General features: G+C 36.4%; 1 protein-coding gene across 6 annotated transcripts in view; it reads left to right on the forward strand.

Annotated features, from left to right (window-relative positions):
- The window catches only part of CEP57L1 (centrosomal protein 57 like 1), a 65,472-nt gene that overhangs the window by 24,306 nt on the left and 24,967 nt on the right, over positions 1–16,199 (forward strand). The gene's annotated exons all lie outside the window — the stretch shown is intronic.

Genomic DNA, 16,199 nt, shown 5'->3' on the forward strand with positions numbered 1-16,199 from the left:
TATATAAATTTGTGAATCATTTGCATAGAGATGATAACAAACTATGGAAGTTGATGAGCTCACCAAGTGAGATAATATAGATGGAAAAGAGAAGAGGACCCAGAACAGAGCCTTGAGGGATGCTCATGGTTAATGGGCATGACTTGGGTAAAAAACCAGCAAGAGACTTTAGAAGGGAAGAACAGACAGGAGAACCAGGAGAAAGAAGTGTCATGGGAATTTAGCAAAGAGCATATCCAGGAAGAAGAGGTGATCAATTAAATGCTACAGAGACATCAAGAAGGATCCAGACTGAGAAAAGGACATTAAATTTGTCAGTTAAATCTCTTTGAATTAAGTGTTTTATAGGCATCTGAAACTCAACGTGTCCAAAACTGAACTCATATTTCCTATCCAAATTATCCCTCTTCTAAACCTCTCTATTTCTTTCAAGGATAATTTGAAATTGATAGGATAATTGAAAAAGGATAATTGAAAAAAACCTTTCCAATATTTACTTCCATAAGAACACTTCAGGTTTTTTTCAAGGTAAAATACCATATTTATGGTGTATCTGCTGGTGCAATAGAACCCATGACTGAAGAAGGTTTGGTCTGCACTTCCTTTCCCTGCCTTGTGTCGTGGTCTCCAGCTTGATTTGGCAGCCCAGGGTACAGGCCCAGTGGTAGCCTGTAACTCCCTCAAATACCCTAACATCCCAATCTGCTCAATTCTCATGACCTCCTCCACCTTACCTTAACTACTAACAAGTCATATCTTTGATTTTAGCATCTCTCAAAAATATTCCACTTTCATATTTGTGAACCATGAAATTCCTCTATTTACTTATAATCTTATAACTCCATCTTTCTCTATGTCTTAGACCCCTTTAACCCTGTTCTTCACCCTTACTGTGACTACTAATCCCTCTGTCCCTCAGTTCTTTCTCAGGCTATCACTGTTGTACTGTCTACACTCTCTTTCCTTTCCTTTCTTGACTCATTGGTGAATCAGTTTAGCTCTACTTATCCTCTATATGAATCCCTCACCCCCTTATCCAGTTGCCAATTTACAGCTTGCCAAATCCCAGTATTGGATTTCTCCCACCATCTTCTACCACTGTCTCATTAAGAGATGATCCTTCTCCTTGCCAAGACAAAGTCCTCTACAAATCCCTCTCCTGTCCCCAAATTTCCTATTTCCAGAAGGGTGTCACCATATCCTCCCTGTTACTCAGAGTTATGGTGTCAGTTTCGTCTTTGATTACTCACTTTAACCGCACATATCCAATCAGTTTTCAAATCTTGTTATTTCATGATATCTCTTCATATTATCTCCCAAACACATCTCTTTCTCTTCACTTATACAGCCACCATCCTGATGCAGGCCCTTATCATCTCTTACCTGGACTATTGCAATAGCCTTCTAATTGTTCTCCCAGCCTCAAGCTTCTTCCCCACTCCAGTCTATCTTCCACTCAGTTGCCACATTAGTATTGCTAAAGCAAAGGTCTGACTATATTGTCTCCCATTCAGCAAACTCTAGTGTCTCCCTCTTACCACCAGGATAAATATAAGTGCTCCATGTGGCATTTAAAACCCATCACAATCTGGCCTCTTCCTACCTTTCCAGTCTTCTTACATATTACTTCCTTCCAAGCATTGTTCAGTCCATCTACACTGGCCTACTTGTTCATCACACAAGATATGGCATCTCTGTACTCTTTGCATTTGCACTGAGTGCCACCCCCCACCCCCATGCATGGAATGCTCTCCATCTTCACTTCTGTTTCTTAAATTTCCTAGCTTCCTTCAAGACTTTTCTCAAATCCCACCTGCTACAGGAGGCCTTTCCTGATCCCGTTATTGTTAATGCCTTCCTTCTGAGATAATCTATTTGTCTTGTATGTGCATCATTATTTGCAGGTTGTCTACCCCCATCTATTAGAATATGAGCTATTTTAGTGCAGAGACTCTGTTTTTGTCTTTGTATTCCTAGCACTTACCACACAAAGTTCCTGGAATATTATAAATTCTTAATAAATATGTGTTGTATTATTTTATAGAGCTAGAAAAAATAATAACAAGATTCGTTTGAAAGAACAAAAGATCCATAATATCAAGGGAACTAATGAAAAGAAATGCTAGGGAAGGTGGCCTAACCCTCCCAGATCTTAAATTGTATGATAAATCAGCAATCATCAAAACTACTTGATGTTGGCTAAGAAATAGAGTGGTGGATCAGTAGAATAGGTTAGGTATGCAAAACACACAGTAGTCAATGACTATAGTAATCTACTATTTGATAAACCCAAAGACCCCAGCTTCTGGAATAAGAACTCACTATTTGACAAAAGCTGCTGGGAAAACTGGAAAAGAGTATGGCAGAAGCTAGGTGTAGAACAAAATCTTACACCATATACCAAAATAAAGTCAAAATGGGTTCATGGTTTAGATCTAAAAGCTGATACTGTAAGCAAACTGGGAGAGCAAGGACTAGTTCACCTGTCAGATTTATGGAGAACAGAAGAATTTATGACCAAACAGGAGATAGAGAACATTATGAAATACAAAATGGATAATTTTGATTACATTAAATTGAAAAGTTTTTGCACAAACAAAGCCAATGCAACCAAGATTAGGTGGGAAACAGAAAACTGGGAAAGAATTTTTACAACCAGTGTCTCTGATAAGGGCGTCATTTCTAAAATATACAGAGAACTAAGTCAAATGTATAAGAATACAAGTCATTCCCCAATTGATAAATGGTCAAAAGATATGAACAGGCAGTTCTCAGATGAAGAAATTAAAGCCATAGTCATATGAAAAAATGCCCCAAATCACCATTGATTAGAGAAATGCAAATCAAAACAACTCTGAGGTGCCACATCACACCTATCAGATTGGCCAACATGACAAAACAGGAAAATTATAAATGTTGGAGAAGATGTGTGGAAATTGGAACACTAAGGCATTGTTGGTGGAGTTGTGAAATGATCCAACCATTTTGGAGAGCATTTGGAACTGTACCCAAAGGGCTATAAAAATGTGCATACCCTTTGACCCAGCAATAGCACTTCTAGGGCTATACCCCAAAGAGATCATACAAATGGGAAAAGGACTCACATGTACAAAAATATTTATAGCAGCTCTTTCTGTGGTGGCAAAGAATTGGAAATTGAAGAGATGCCTATCAATTAGGGAATGGCTGAACAAGTTGTGGTATATGAATGTCATGGAATACTATTGTGCTGTAAGAAATGATGAGCAGGCGGACTTCAGAAAACCCTAGAAAGACTTGTATGGAGTGATGCGGAGTAAAGTAAGCAGAACTGGGAGAATGTTGTACACGATAACAACCACATTGTGCAATGACTAACTTGGATAGACTTAGCCCTTCTCTGCAATGTTGCAAGGATCTCCAAAAGTCTCATGTTAGAAAATGCTATCCACAAAGAAGAAAGAACTATGGAGTTTGAATGCAAATCGAAGCATACTATTTGCTGTTTTTTTTTCTTCCATTGTGTTTTGTTTCCTCTTTCTTGTGGTTCCTCCTATTGGTTCTAATTCTTCCTTACAACATGAATAATGTGAAAAAGTTTAATAGGAATGTAAAAATAAATAAATAAGTGTGTGCTGTATGATTGGCCTACCTCTCTTCTCTTGGGACTAATAAAGGAAAAATGTTGCTATTCCAGAGTGATGTTAAGTAGTATTAATGTGGTGGCAGATATGGTGGCACAGGCCTGTAGTCCCTGAGGGGAGGCTGAGGCTAATGGATTACCTGAATTTGGGAGCTCATGAGTTTCATTAGGCTTAAGGCCAATCAAATGTCCTCATTCAATTTCACCAGTATGGTAAAGCAGACTTAGTAAGCAGGAGGCTTATAGGAGTGGAGGGCCACTAAATTACCTATAAATAGAGCAGCTATTCTCCTTCACAGTATTGAGATTTGGCGTGAGTGGTTGTTGTACTTATAACCTGAGCAAGATAGGGAGATCCAGTCTTTTAAAAAAAAAAGGGGGGGGGAGAGCATGTGTGTAGCTTGGCTTAGGGTTGTAAGCTGGTTTCAGAAACCTTTTGACAGAGTTGAGAAGGGTGGAAAAATAAAGATAAGGAAAAAATTGATAGCGTTGCATATGGTATCTATATCATCTGGAAAAAAAAGTTGATGGTTTTTTATAGTATTCTTAGAAGACCTGTCAAGACTTAACTTTTTTGTTTTCCATTCATGTATGTTTACAAAAGTTAATTTTACAAGAGTCAAAAGCCTTTCAAAGTTATTCCCCAAACCACACACCTCTATATAAATTGCTGTAATGCTGGTAAGGTGTGTTTCTATTGGTCAGTAATAACATGGACAATATGTGATTAACTTAAATTTCTATTATTAATACAATAAAACAGTTTTGACATGGCTTATTTGGACATATACTACAGGTCAAACAATGCCCTCTAAGAAAAGGATAGCCCCATAAAGCAAGAACCACATAGAATAAATATAGTGCAATTAGGCTATTCAGCAAATTCAACAAACATTCATTACTTACCTACTATTTGCAAGGCATTGTACTAGGCACTAGAGATATAAGAATGAAAATGAAAAATAATCCTGCCTTTAAGGTGCGGTTGCATTCTGTTGAATCATCTGGATCTGCTGAATCATCAAATTGTTTATAGGATCTGATCTCATCCAATAATACATTCTTACTGACCAATATGATCTAGGCTGTGATCCAGGTCATCAGAGGACCACAGTTCTCTACCTCTGCCCCCATGTCTTGACCCTTCTGGAGTTAGTTGCAGATAGAAGAGAAAGAAGCAAAGATACCTCTCTATTCTGGTCTTCCTTGTCTAAGAGCTGTTCCATAGTTAGGACATATGTCAGTTAATAAACATTTATTAAGTGCCTACTGCGTGCCAGACACTATACTAAGTTCTAGGGATGCAAAGAAAGGCAAAAGACAGTCCTTGCTTTCAAGGAGCTCACAATCTAAAAAGGGAATACAATACATAAAAAGAAGTTGGGGAAGAAGAAGGTTGGATACCCCTCATGAGTCCAGGTGAGCAGCCAGCTGTGAAACAATGAGGTGTCTCCCCTGGATTCCCTCCTTAAATAGAGGATCTGGGAAGAGTTCTCCAAGGTCCACTCTCCATCTTCTCCAGTCAGAGGGAGGTAGGATTCTAATTGGGAAGGTGATACTGAGGAGGTATGAGTTTCAAAGCTGATGTGGTCTTTCAGGAGAATGAATTTTGGATGTAATGATGATGTCCAGGTGTACAGACAGGTGTGAAATGATCTTCTAGTAGCAGGATGACTAGGGGACACTTAACAAAAAGGGGATGACCAAAGGCAGGTGTTTTTGCCATTTAGGCAGTAACCAAGATAGTCTAGCTATGTTCATGGTCTTTATTGTCTCGAAATCTGGCAGTAGTGAGAAGTGTTTTTACTAGATAGAGAAGAAAGTGGGGGCAAAAGGGGGAGGAAGGGAGACAATCTTGTTGGGATCCAAGTCGTTACATTTCCAAGTATCTATCCTAGCAAAAAATGTTAGGTCTAGGGAGCCAGGGACCAACATCCCTGAGGCTATGCTTTCCTGCCTTGTAGAGCTGAAGTCTGTTTAAGTCCTGTATTTCAACATCAGTATTATGAAGGGATTATTCTATATTGGAAAACTGATTGTTTTTCTACTATTTTCAACCATATAGCATTATGAGGAAGATTTTTTTTTCTTAATGGGTGACAGGAAGCAGCTGGGGATCATTAAACAACACTGCTCAATTTCCAAAATACAACTAGTCCATTCTCATTCTTTTATTAATTCTGGGTCCAACTCATCCTCTACCTGTGATTCCTGTCCCAAATTTACTAATACAGGGGTCCTGGGATTTCCAACTACATGTTATCCAGGGGTGGGCAACCTGAAGTCTCAAGGTCACATGTGGCCTTCTAGGTCCCTGGGTGTGGCCTTTTGACTGAGTTGAAGTTTTACAAAACAAATCTTTTTATTAAGGGAATTTGTTCTGTGAAGTTTGGATTCAGTCAAAGGGCTGCACTTGAGTACCTGGAGGGCCACATGTGGCCTTGAGGCTACAGGTTCCGTATTCCTGGTCTAGACAATATGCATTTTTCATTCCTTCAGTTTTTCTTATATGGATTGTTAGCCTTATCTTTTGAGTTTCATAGCTTTCATTAAGGAGGCGCTGTGATGTTTTAGGGCTTGATACAACTAGCCACAGTATCATTTGTGACTGACTCTAGAGTGATACTACTCAGTTGTGAATCATGGAATACCACAAACCTCAAAGAATCAAAGTTGTGGGTAACCTACAGTCACTGAAGTACATAGTGGTCACAAGTAGACTATAACATATTTCCAAAAATTACGTTCAAGAAGTAAGAGTTAGTTTGTTGACAAAAATATATGACCAAAAGTGAAGATGGGCAGGACTTGTAGTTTGTAATAAGAGTGAGAGATCACAGAGGTAGACTCTATATATTATACTGGTACCCACAAAATACCAAAGGGAAAAACATCATTTTAATAGATTGTTTGTGGGGAATCTACGGGAGAATGTGGAAAAGAATCACATGGAATGAGAAGGAATGTATGGATTAGTCTGCACAGATGATATCTTGGATCCATTGAAGTATTTGAAGAATTTATTTCAGGATAAAGTTTAGAAATAATACATGTGTATACATGATTGCTTTAAGTCCATAATAGAATATCACTGGTAAGATTTAATTTTATTTAATTCTGCAGAGTTTATTTTAAAAGATGATTATAAATTCAAAAAAACCTGTTAAACCATTGTTAAACCAATTCATTTAAATTTTAAAAATCAAAACATTTCACTCAAAAGATTCCTTTTCAGTTATACTGCAAATAAGTTAATAAAATTTTTTATTGTCAGTGACAGTTCCTACAAAGTCATGTAATTTTTTTTTCAAGTTCAATGCATAAATGCTTTTTTAGATATAGTTAGATTCTGATGTTTTTTTCTTACTCTTGCTCTACAGATTTTTCAACAGATGCTGTATTATCTCTATCCTGGCAGTGGATTCACCAGTCAGTTAATCACTTACTAGATAATACTTGCTTCTGCTGAAGAAGAGCAAACTTTAGCCAGACAGAGCTGTTGCTGCAGGGAGGGGTGGAGAGAGAGAGGGTATAAACTATTTTATCACTGTGAAGCCAAAAATTTTGTTCATTAGCTTTTCCTTTAATTATATGTGAACACAGTATGCATATCTCCAACACTTTTATAGCAAGCAGTGCTTGCTCTTGAGTAATTTATTTAAAGCCTCCACTGAAATTACTCACACACAGTTATCTGTACTAGGAGCTATGGGAGGCAGCCAGAGTAGAGGAAAGAGCACTGAACTTGGGTTCAGAAGACCTTGCATTTGAATTCTGGATCTTCCACTTACTTTCTAGATGATGTTAGGGAAACCTGGCAGCTTCAATTGCCTTATCATGAAAATGGGAATAATATACTAGCAAGATCATGTGGTTGTTTTGGGGCTGAAAATGAATAATTCATGGGAAATGTTTTGTAACCATAAAATGCCATGTAAATATAAGCTATTGATTATTACTATGGTATTGTTAATGGCCAGGTAAGATCCTCTATCAGAAAGAGGAATGAGCTTTTTGCTTCTGTAGTAAACATAGACAAGGTAAACAAACATCCTAAGGCAGATTTTGAACCTAGCTTTTGTGTGTTTCTCTACTCGGTCAATAGCTAAAATGATCAGTCAATGTTACTATATATGGTGTTGCTGTACAGCAAGGAATTGACCAAATTGGAGTTTCATCTGATGGATCTCCTAGACTTTTCACACACTATCCACATACATTGGCATCTGAGCTTATTTATCTCTATTTATCTAACATAGGGGACATGTAGTATCATTATCCTTCCCCTCCCCCTTTTTTTTGGTTCCTTCTAGGATTATTGGACTAGTAACATAGATTCCTCTTACTTCTGTCCCCATGATCCCATAAAATTGTTTGATCATATTAGAGTTTTACAACTCTTCCACCCTTCTCTGGCACATCTTCTCTTCAACAAACAGTAACTTGAAACTTTTCCCCAAAAGAGTGGCAGAGACCATGCTATATACCATGTGGTATATGAAACCAATAGTCAAGAAGTATTTAGTAAATTCATTAAATTTCAGCTTTCATTTTCATCCAACAAGCTCTGGGGCATACAAATAAAGGAAAAAATATAGTGCCTGCCCTCAGGGAACTCAGATTCTAGTGAGGGAGGCAACATGAAAACATATATACAGAGTAGATGGAAGGTAATCTCACAGGGGAAGATACCAGCAGTAGAGGGATGAGGAGGGTAGACCAGGAAAGACCTCCTACAGAAGGTGGGATTTGAGCTGTCTTGAAATAAACCAAAAATTAATTTAATAAATGAAGACCCAATCCCCAAATTAGTAAAAATATTTGATAAGACTTAATTTCTTTAACTGTAAAACTAATTTTTAATTATCACTGAATAATCCTTCAGTTTTATAATTTAGGAGCAAGATAAATGGCTGATAAGTATTAGTCCTTTTTTACTTTTTTCATATAATTATATCAATCTTCTTACTGAAGCTGTCAAATGTTATGTATTGATTTGTCATTGACATTGCATTATAGGGGGCAGCTAGTTGGTGCAGTGGATAGAGCACCAACCCTGGAGTCAGGAGGACTTGAGTTCAAATCTGCCTTCAGACACATAACACTTATTAGCTGTGTGACTCTGGGCAAGTCACTTAACCCCAAGTGCCTCACCAAAAAAAAAATTGCATATATTATATATATATATATATATATATAATAACTTCTAAGCATATACTAGATTACTAAAGATGAGTTTTCATTTATTAATCAGTCAGTGAACAAATATTGAATAGATGCCTATTATGTACCAAACAAAAGCACTAGGCACTGAGGAAACAGACAAAAATAAAACAGTCCCTATCTGCTGTGAATTTATAATCTATAGGAAGAGACAGTATATAAAAAAGTGTGTAATACATATGTACAAAACAGTATGTGTGTGTGTATCTGCATATATATCAATGTATATGACAGTGTATAAGTTATATGTATGTATGTTATATGTATGTGTGTGTGTGTATGTGTGTGTGTATATATATATGTATATATATATATATGTATATATATGTAAACAATGGGAGGAGTTAAAACACTCAGGGAGGATTAGGAAGGACTGCTTGTAGGACCTGGCACTTGAACTGAACTGTGAAAGAAACAAGGGATTCTGAGAGGCAGAGGGGAGGAGGGAGAGCATTGTGGTTATTGGGAGAAAGCCTTTGCAAAGACATGGAGATGGGAGATGGATTATTATCCATTTCAATATCATTGTGAGGTACAGCAAGGCCATTTTAATGATCATGGAGTGTGGAGAGAGGAATGTGGAATCAAGTTGGAATGATAGGTGGGAGCTAGTTTGTGAAGGGCTTTAATTGCTAAGCAGAGGACTTTGTATTTGATACAAGAGGTAATAGAGAGGAACTATTTGAGTTTTATTATTGCAGAGGGAGGTGATATAATCAAACCTGTGCTTTAGTAGTATCGCTTTTGCAACTATATGAGAGGATGAGTTAGAAAGGGAAGAGACTGGCTTTTGCAGCAGAATGGGCGAGGTGAGATAAAGGCCTGAACTAGCCTGGTAGCCATATGAGTGTAGAGAAGGGAATGAATAGGAGAGGTGTTGTGAGGATAGAATTAACAAGAGACAGCAACTGGGGCTGCTAGGTAGTGCAGTGGATAGAACACCAGCCTTGGAATCAGGAGGACCCAACTTTAAATCCAACCTCAGACACTTAACTAGCTATGTGACCCTGGGCAAGTCACTTAACTCTGATTGCCTAAGCAAAAAAGCAAAAAAAAAAAAATGAGAGTGAAGAGCTAAGGATGATTTCAGATGTAGATGACTAGAAGGATCATGGTCCCCTCAACAGAAAGGGGGCATTCAGAAGAGAAGTGGGACTATGAGGAGGGATAAAAATTTATTTTTGTATGTGTTGAGTTTGAGATCTCTTTGAGACATCCAGTTTAAAAGTTCAATGGTCAATCATTGATATAGGACTGTAGCTCAGAAGAGGAAAAACTAGAACTAGTTATCTAGATGTGGTAGCCTGTGTATATATGATCATTTGAACTCATGAGAGTTGATGATGTCATAGAGAGAGAATGTAGACCAAAAAGAGAAGAGAGCCCAGGAAAGAATCTCAGGGTATGGCTATTATGATACACGGTAATAGTATATGGAAGATAATCTAGTAAAGGAGTCTAAGAGCTTTCAGACAGGAGAACCAAGAGAACAGAGTCACAAAATCCCATGAAGAAAATATCCAGGAGGAGAAAGTAATCAACTATGTAAAATCCTGAAGAGGAGGTCAAAGATGAGACTTGAAAATAAACCATAAAATTTAGCATCATACACAATATATTCTTCCTCTTTTCTAAGTCATTTCTGTTTGTAAACTTAGGAGATTAATAGCATCTATTTTAAGTTTTCAACTATAAAAATTTGCATCCCTTTTTCAGTTTAGTCCCCTAGTGCCCAGTAGAGTTGACAGAAATTTCAACAGTCTTTTCTGTGTATGGCCACCTGTGTTTTGAAGACCATTTCAATCAGCTTGGCTGTTACTTTTTCATAAAATTAACAGTTTTAAAAAACTAGTACCATCTTTCTTTAGAACATTTAGTGTTCATGCAGTGTTTTGTTTGTATTTATCACGTGTGTTAATGTCTTGGTTTTCTTCCTGTGGTATTAAAACACTCTGCCTAAATTTCCATGGTTATTCTTTCCATGAATAGCATAGAAGCCATAAATAAGAGGATAAAATACCAAGGTAGCACAAGAATTTTGAGTTTAGTGATCCCATATTTTAAGCAGTAACCAGGGTACTATTTGGCAATTGCTTTTCCTTTATATTGACCATTAACTATAGAAATAATAATAAAAATATTCTTCTGGTACATAGAGCAGGCTAGGACATCATTAGAAAGTGTTCAGTATTCAGCATGTTATTTTCTTTTTTAAAAAAAATTTTATTAAATGTATTTTTAGTTTTCAACAATCACTTCCATACACTTTTGAGTTTTAAATTTTTCTCTCCCTACTCCTTCCCCAAGACGATGTGCAATCTGATATAGGCTCTACATATACATTCCTAATAAACATTTTCACATTATTTATGTTATAAGGAAGAATTAGAACCAATAGGAGGAACCATAAGAAAGAGGAAACAACAAAACAGAAGGGGAAAAAAAGAGCAAATAGTATGCTTCGATCTGCATTCAAACTCCATAGCTCTTTCTCTGGACGTGAATAGCATTTTCCATCATGAGACTTTGAGAGATCAACATATTATCTTCTTTTTGTTTTTGTTTGTTTTTGTTTTTGTTTTTGTTTGTTTGTTTTTAGGCAATTGGTGTGACATGCGCAGGGTCACACAGCTAATAAGTGTCAAATGTTTGGTCTGAGGCCGAATTTGAACTCAGGTCCTCCTGACTTCAGGGTAGTGCTGTATCCACTGCACCACCTTGGTGCCCCTCAACATGTTATTTTCATGAAAGTTGTACATCTACCAATGCTCACATTGGGCATAATGCATATTTCTGAAACTTACTATTTCAATATATTTTATTAAATAATTTCAAGTATATTCATCTCTTTACTGGTTATATGAAAGGGTAAGTTGAATGAAAATTCTAGAAATAATCTTATCTATACAATTAATTTTTAAAATTAAGAACCTAATCTCTCATATCAGATACTTAATAAATATTTATTAAAACATAGTTAAGAATTGAGGTTTTTTTTGTTGTAGCTGGAAGGACAGCATTGCAACCATGCAACCATGGGCAAGTGTCCCTGTTCTCCAATCAATTCTCTGAAATTGTAACAGATGAGTTGAAGGAGTCCCTGTACAAGTTTCTGTGTAATCATGGATGTGGACCAAAAATAATTATTAAGGGTCATTCTGAATTATTTTTAAAACTATAAAACAATTTTCAATTACAAGAACATTTTAAAAAAATATTTTAGTCAAAGGCTATGAACAAATAATCTTTCAAAAACTATTGCAAACTATTACCAACCATCTGGAAAATTGTTCCGAATCACTAATAATTAGCTTATTTTACAGATGAGAAAACTGAGGCAAACAAGGTTGAGTAACTTGCCCAGGGTCGCATACCTAGCAAGTGTCTGAGTCCGGATTTGAACTCAGGTCCTTCTGACTCCAGGGCCAGTGATCTGTCCACTGTGCCACCTAGCTGTCCCTCCCTTTGCTTTTTAAATGAATAATTTACAAAACTATTTTATTTTTACCAAAAAAGATACTTCACAGATAATTTGAGACTCCTTGTTCTTCTGTTTTAAAAAAGATAAGTTAGATTAGATTATGGATTATTAACTTTTTTTGTGTATCACAGGCCCTTTGGACAGTCTGGTGAAGCCTGTTGACTCCTTATCAGAATAATTTTTTAAATGCATAAAATAAAAATACATAGGATTAAAAAGGAAACTAATTATACTGAAATACAGTTATCAAAATATATTTTTTAAGTTCATGTATTCTAGGTGAAGAATCCTTGTATTAGTTCTCTAAGAGGTCCCATCTAATCCTAAATCCTCTGGTCCCATGTATATTCTAAGCAATTGATGGTAATTTGGGAATACGTTTTAATTTTACTATTAAAAAAATCAGACCTTAATTTTTTTCTATTTTATGTTACTTGGTCATGTTTAATAATTGAATCTAATAAAACATTTATTTATACAAGAAATTTCATAGGATCATTTATCATATATCACCTACCAATGTCAGTTGTCAAGAAAAAACACCTCTGAAGTTAGAATTGTGAACTTGACTCATTTCTTAGTCAAAAACTGTTGAAACTAAAAACGAATGTATTGTGTTTCCTGTGTTCCTAATAAGTTAGCACAAGCCCAAATTATTCATAGTTACATCCTTGTTACTGCTTTAAACTTCACTCACCATTAAAGAAATGGGCATATACATTGCAGCTAATCAGATGTTGAGATTGTGTGGTTTCCTTTCCTGGAACAAAAGAATCTTTCTTTCAAAGAGAGGAGACTAACAAACCCAGGAATTATATGAACACAATTACAAAACACTTTTCACACAAATAAAGTCAGATCTAAATAATTGGAAAAACGTAAGTTGCTCATAGGTAGGCCGAGCTAATATAATAAAAATGACAATTCTACCTAAGCTAATTTATTTATTCAATGCCATACCAATCAAACTACCAAAAAATTATTTTATAGAGTTAGAAAAAATAACAAGATTCATTTGGAATAACAGAAGGTCCAGAATATCAAGGGAACTAATGAAAAGAAATGCAGGGGAAGGTGGCCTAGCCATTCCAGATCTTAAATTGTATTATAAAGCAGCAATCATCAAAACTGCTTGGTACTGGTTAAGAAATAGAGTGGTGGATCAGTGGAATAGGTTAAGTATGCAAGACACAGTAGTGAATGACTATAGTAATCTACTCTTTGATAAACCCAAAGACCGCAGCTTGTGGGATAAGAACTCACTCTTTGACAAAAACTGCTGGGAAAACTGGAAAAGAGTATGGCAGAAACTAGGCGTAGATTAAAATCTCACACCATGTACCAAAATAAAGTCAAAATGGGTTCATGATTTAGATATAAAGGCTGATACTGTAAGCAAACTGGGAGAGCAAAGAATAATTTACATATCAGATCTATGGAGAACAGAAGAATTCATGACCAAACAGGAGATAGAGAACATTATGAGAAGCAAAATGGATAACTTTGATTACATTAAATTGAAAAGTTTTTGCACAAACAAAGCCAGTGCAAACCAAGATTAGAAGGAAGGTAGAAAATTGGGAAAGAATTTTTATAACCAGTCTCTCTGATAAGGGCCTCATTTCTAAAATATATAGAGAACTGAGTGAAATTTATAAGAATACAAGTCATTCCCCAATTGATAAATGGTCAAAGGATATGAGCAGGCAGTTCTCAGATGAAGAAATTAAAGCCATCTATAGTCATGTGAAAAAAATGCTCTAAATCACTATTGATTAGAGAAATGCAAATCAGAACAACTCTGAGGTACCACATCACTCCTATCAGAATGGCCAGCATGACAAAACAGGAAAATGATAAATGTTGGAGAAGATGTGGGAAAATTGGAACACTAATGCATTGTTGGTGGAGTTGTGAAATGATCCAACCATTTTGGAGAGCAATTTGGAACTGTGCCCAAAGGGCTATAAAAATGTGCATACCCTTTGACCCAGCAATAGCACTTCTAGGGCTATATCCTAAAGAGATCACACAAATGGGAAAAAAGAACTACACGTACAAAAATATTCATAGCAACTCTTTTTGTGGTGGCAAAGAATTGGAAATTGAGAGGATGCCCATCAATTAGGGAATGGCTGAGCAAGTTGTGGTATATGTGATGGAATACTATTGTGCTATAAGAAATGATGAACAGGCTGACTTCAGAAAAACCTGGAAAGACTTGTATGGTCTGATGCTGAGGGAAGTGAGCAGAACCAAGAGAACATTGTACACAATAGCAGCCACGTTGTGTGATGACTAATATTGATAACTTAACCCTTCCTGGCAATACAAGGATCTAAGACATCTCCAGAGACCTTGGGATGGAAAATGCTATCCACACCCAAAGAAAGAACTATGGAAGCCGAATTGTTATTTTTTTTCTCTTCTGTTGAGTTCTGTTTCCTCTTTCTGATGGTTCCTCCTATTGGTTTTAATTTCTACTTACAACATCACTAATGTGAAAATATGTTTAATATGAATGTAAATGTATAGCCTATATCAGATTGTGTGCCGTTGTGGGGAGGAAGGGGGAGAAAAATTTTAAACTCAAAAGCATATGGAAGTGATTATTGATAAATCAAAATAAATTAATTTAAAAATGCAAATCAAAACAACTCTGAGGTACCACATCACACCTATCAGATTAGCCAACGTGACAAAACAGGAAAATGATAAATGTTGGAGAAGATGTGGGAAAATTGGAACACTAATGCATTGTTGGTGGAGTTGTGAAATGATCCATCTATTTTGGAGAGCAATTTGGAACGATGCCCAAAGGGCTATAAAAATGTGCATACCTTTTGACCCAGCAATAGCACTTCTAAGGCTATATCCCAGAGAGATCGTACAAATGGGAAAAAGACTCACATGTACAAAAATATTTATAGCAGCTCTTTCTGTGGTGGCAAAGAATTGGAAATTGAGAGGATGCCCATCAATCGGGGAATGGCTGAACAAGTTGTGGCATATGAATGTAATGGAATACTATTGTGGTATAAGAAATGATGAACAGGCTGACTTCAGAAAAACCTGGAAAGACTTGTATGGTCTGATGCTGAGGGAAGTGAGCAGAACCAAGAGAACGTTGTACACAATAATAGCCACGTTGTGTGATGACTAATGTTGATTGACTTAACCCTTCCTCAGCAATACAAAGATCTAAGACATCTCCAAAGGCCTCATGGTGGAAAATGCTATCCACAAAGAAGAAAGAACTATGGAGTTTGAATGCAAATTGAAGGATACTATTTGCTGGGGTTTTTTTTCTTCCATTGTGTTTTGTTTCCTCTGTCTGGTGGTTTCTCCTATTGGCTCTAATTCTTACTTATAACATCACTAATGTGAAAATATATTTAATAAGAATACGTATGTATAGCCTATATCAGATTGTAGGCCATCTTGGGGAGGGAGGTGGAGAGGGAGAGGGAAAAAAATTTGAAGCTCAGAAGTGATTGTTGATAATTCAAAATAAATCAATTAAAAAAAAAAAGAATTGATGAGCAGGCAGACTTCAGAAAAACTTCATGCTGAGTAAGGTGAGCAGAACCAGGAGAATGTTGTACACAGTAACAGCCATGTTGTGCAGTGACTAACGTTGATAGACTTAGACGTTCTCAGCAATGCAAGGATCTAAGACATCTCCAAAGGCCTCATGATGGAAAATGCTATCCACATCCAAAGAAAGAACTATGGAGTTTGAATGCAGATCGAAGCATACTATTTGCTATTTTTTTCTTCTGTTTTGTTTTGTTTTCTCTTTCTTGTGGTTCCTCCTATTGGTTCTAATTCTTCCTTACAACACCACTAATGTGAAAATATGCTTAATAATAA

Source organism: Vombatus ursinus, unplaced genomic scaffold (genome assembly GCF_900497805.2).
Source record: "Vombatus ursinus unplaced genomic scaffold, bare-nosed wombat genome assembly UNPS02000582.1, whole genome shotgun sequence".
NCBI lineage: Eukaryota > Metazoa > Chordata > Mammalia > Diprotodontia > Vombatidae > Vombatus > Vombatus ursinus.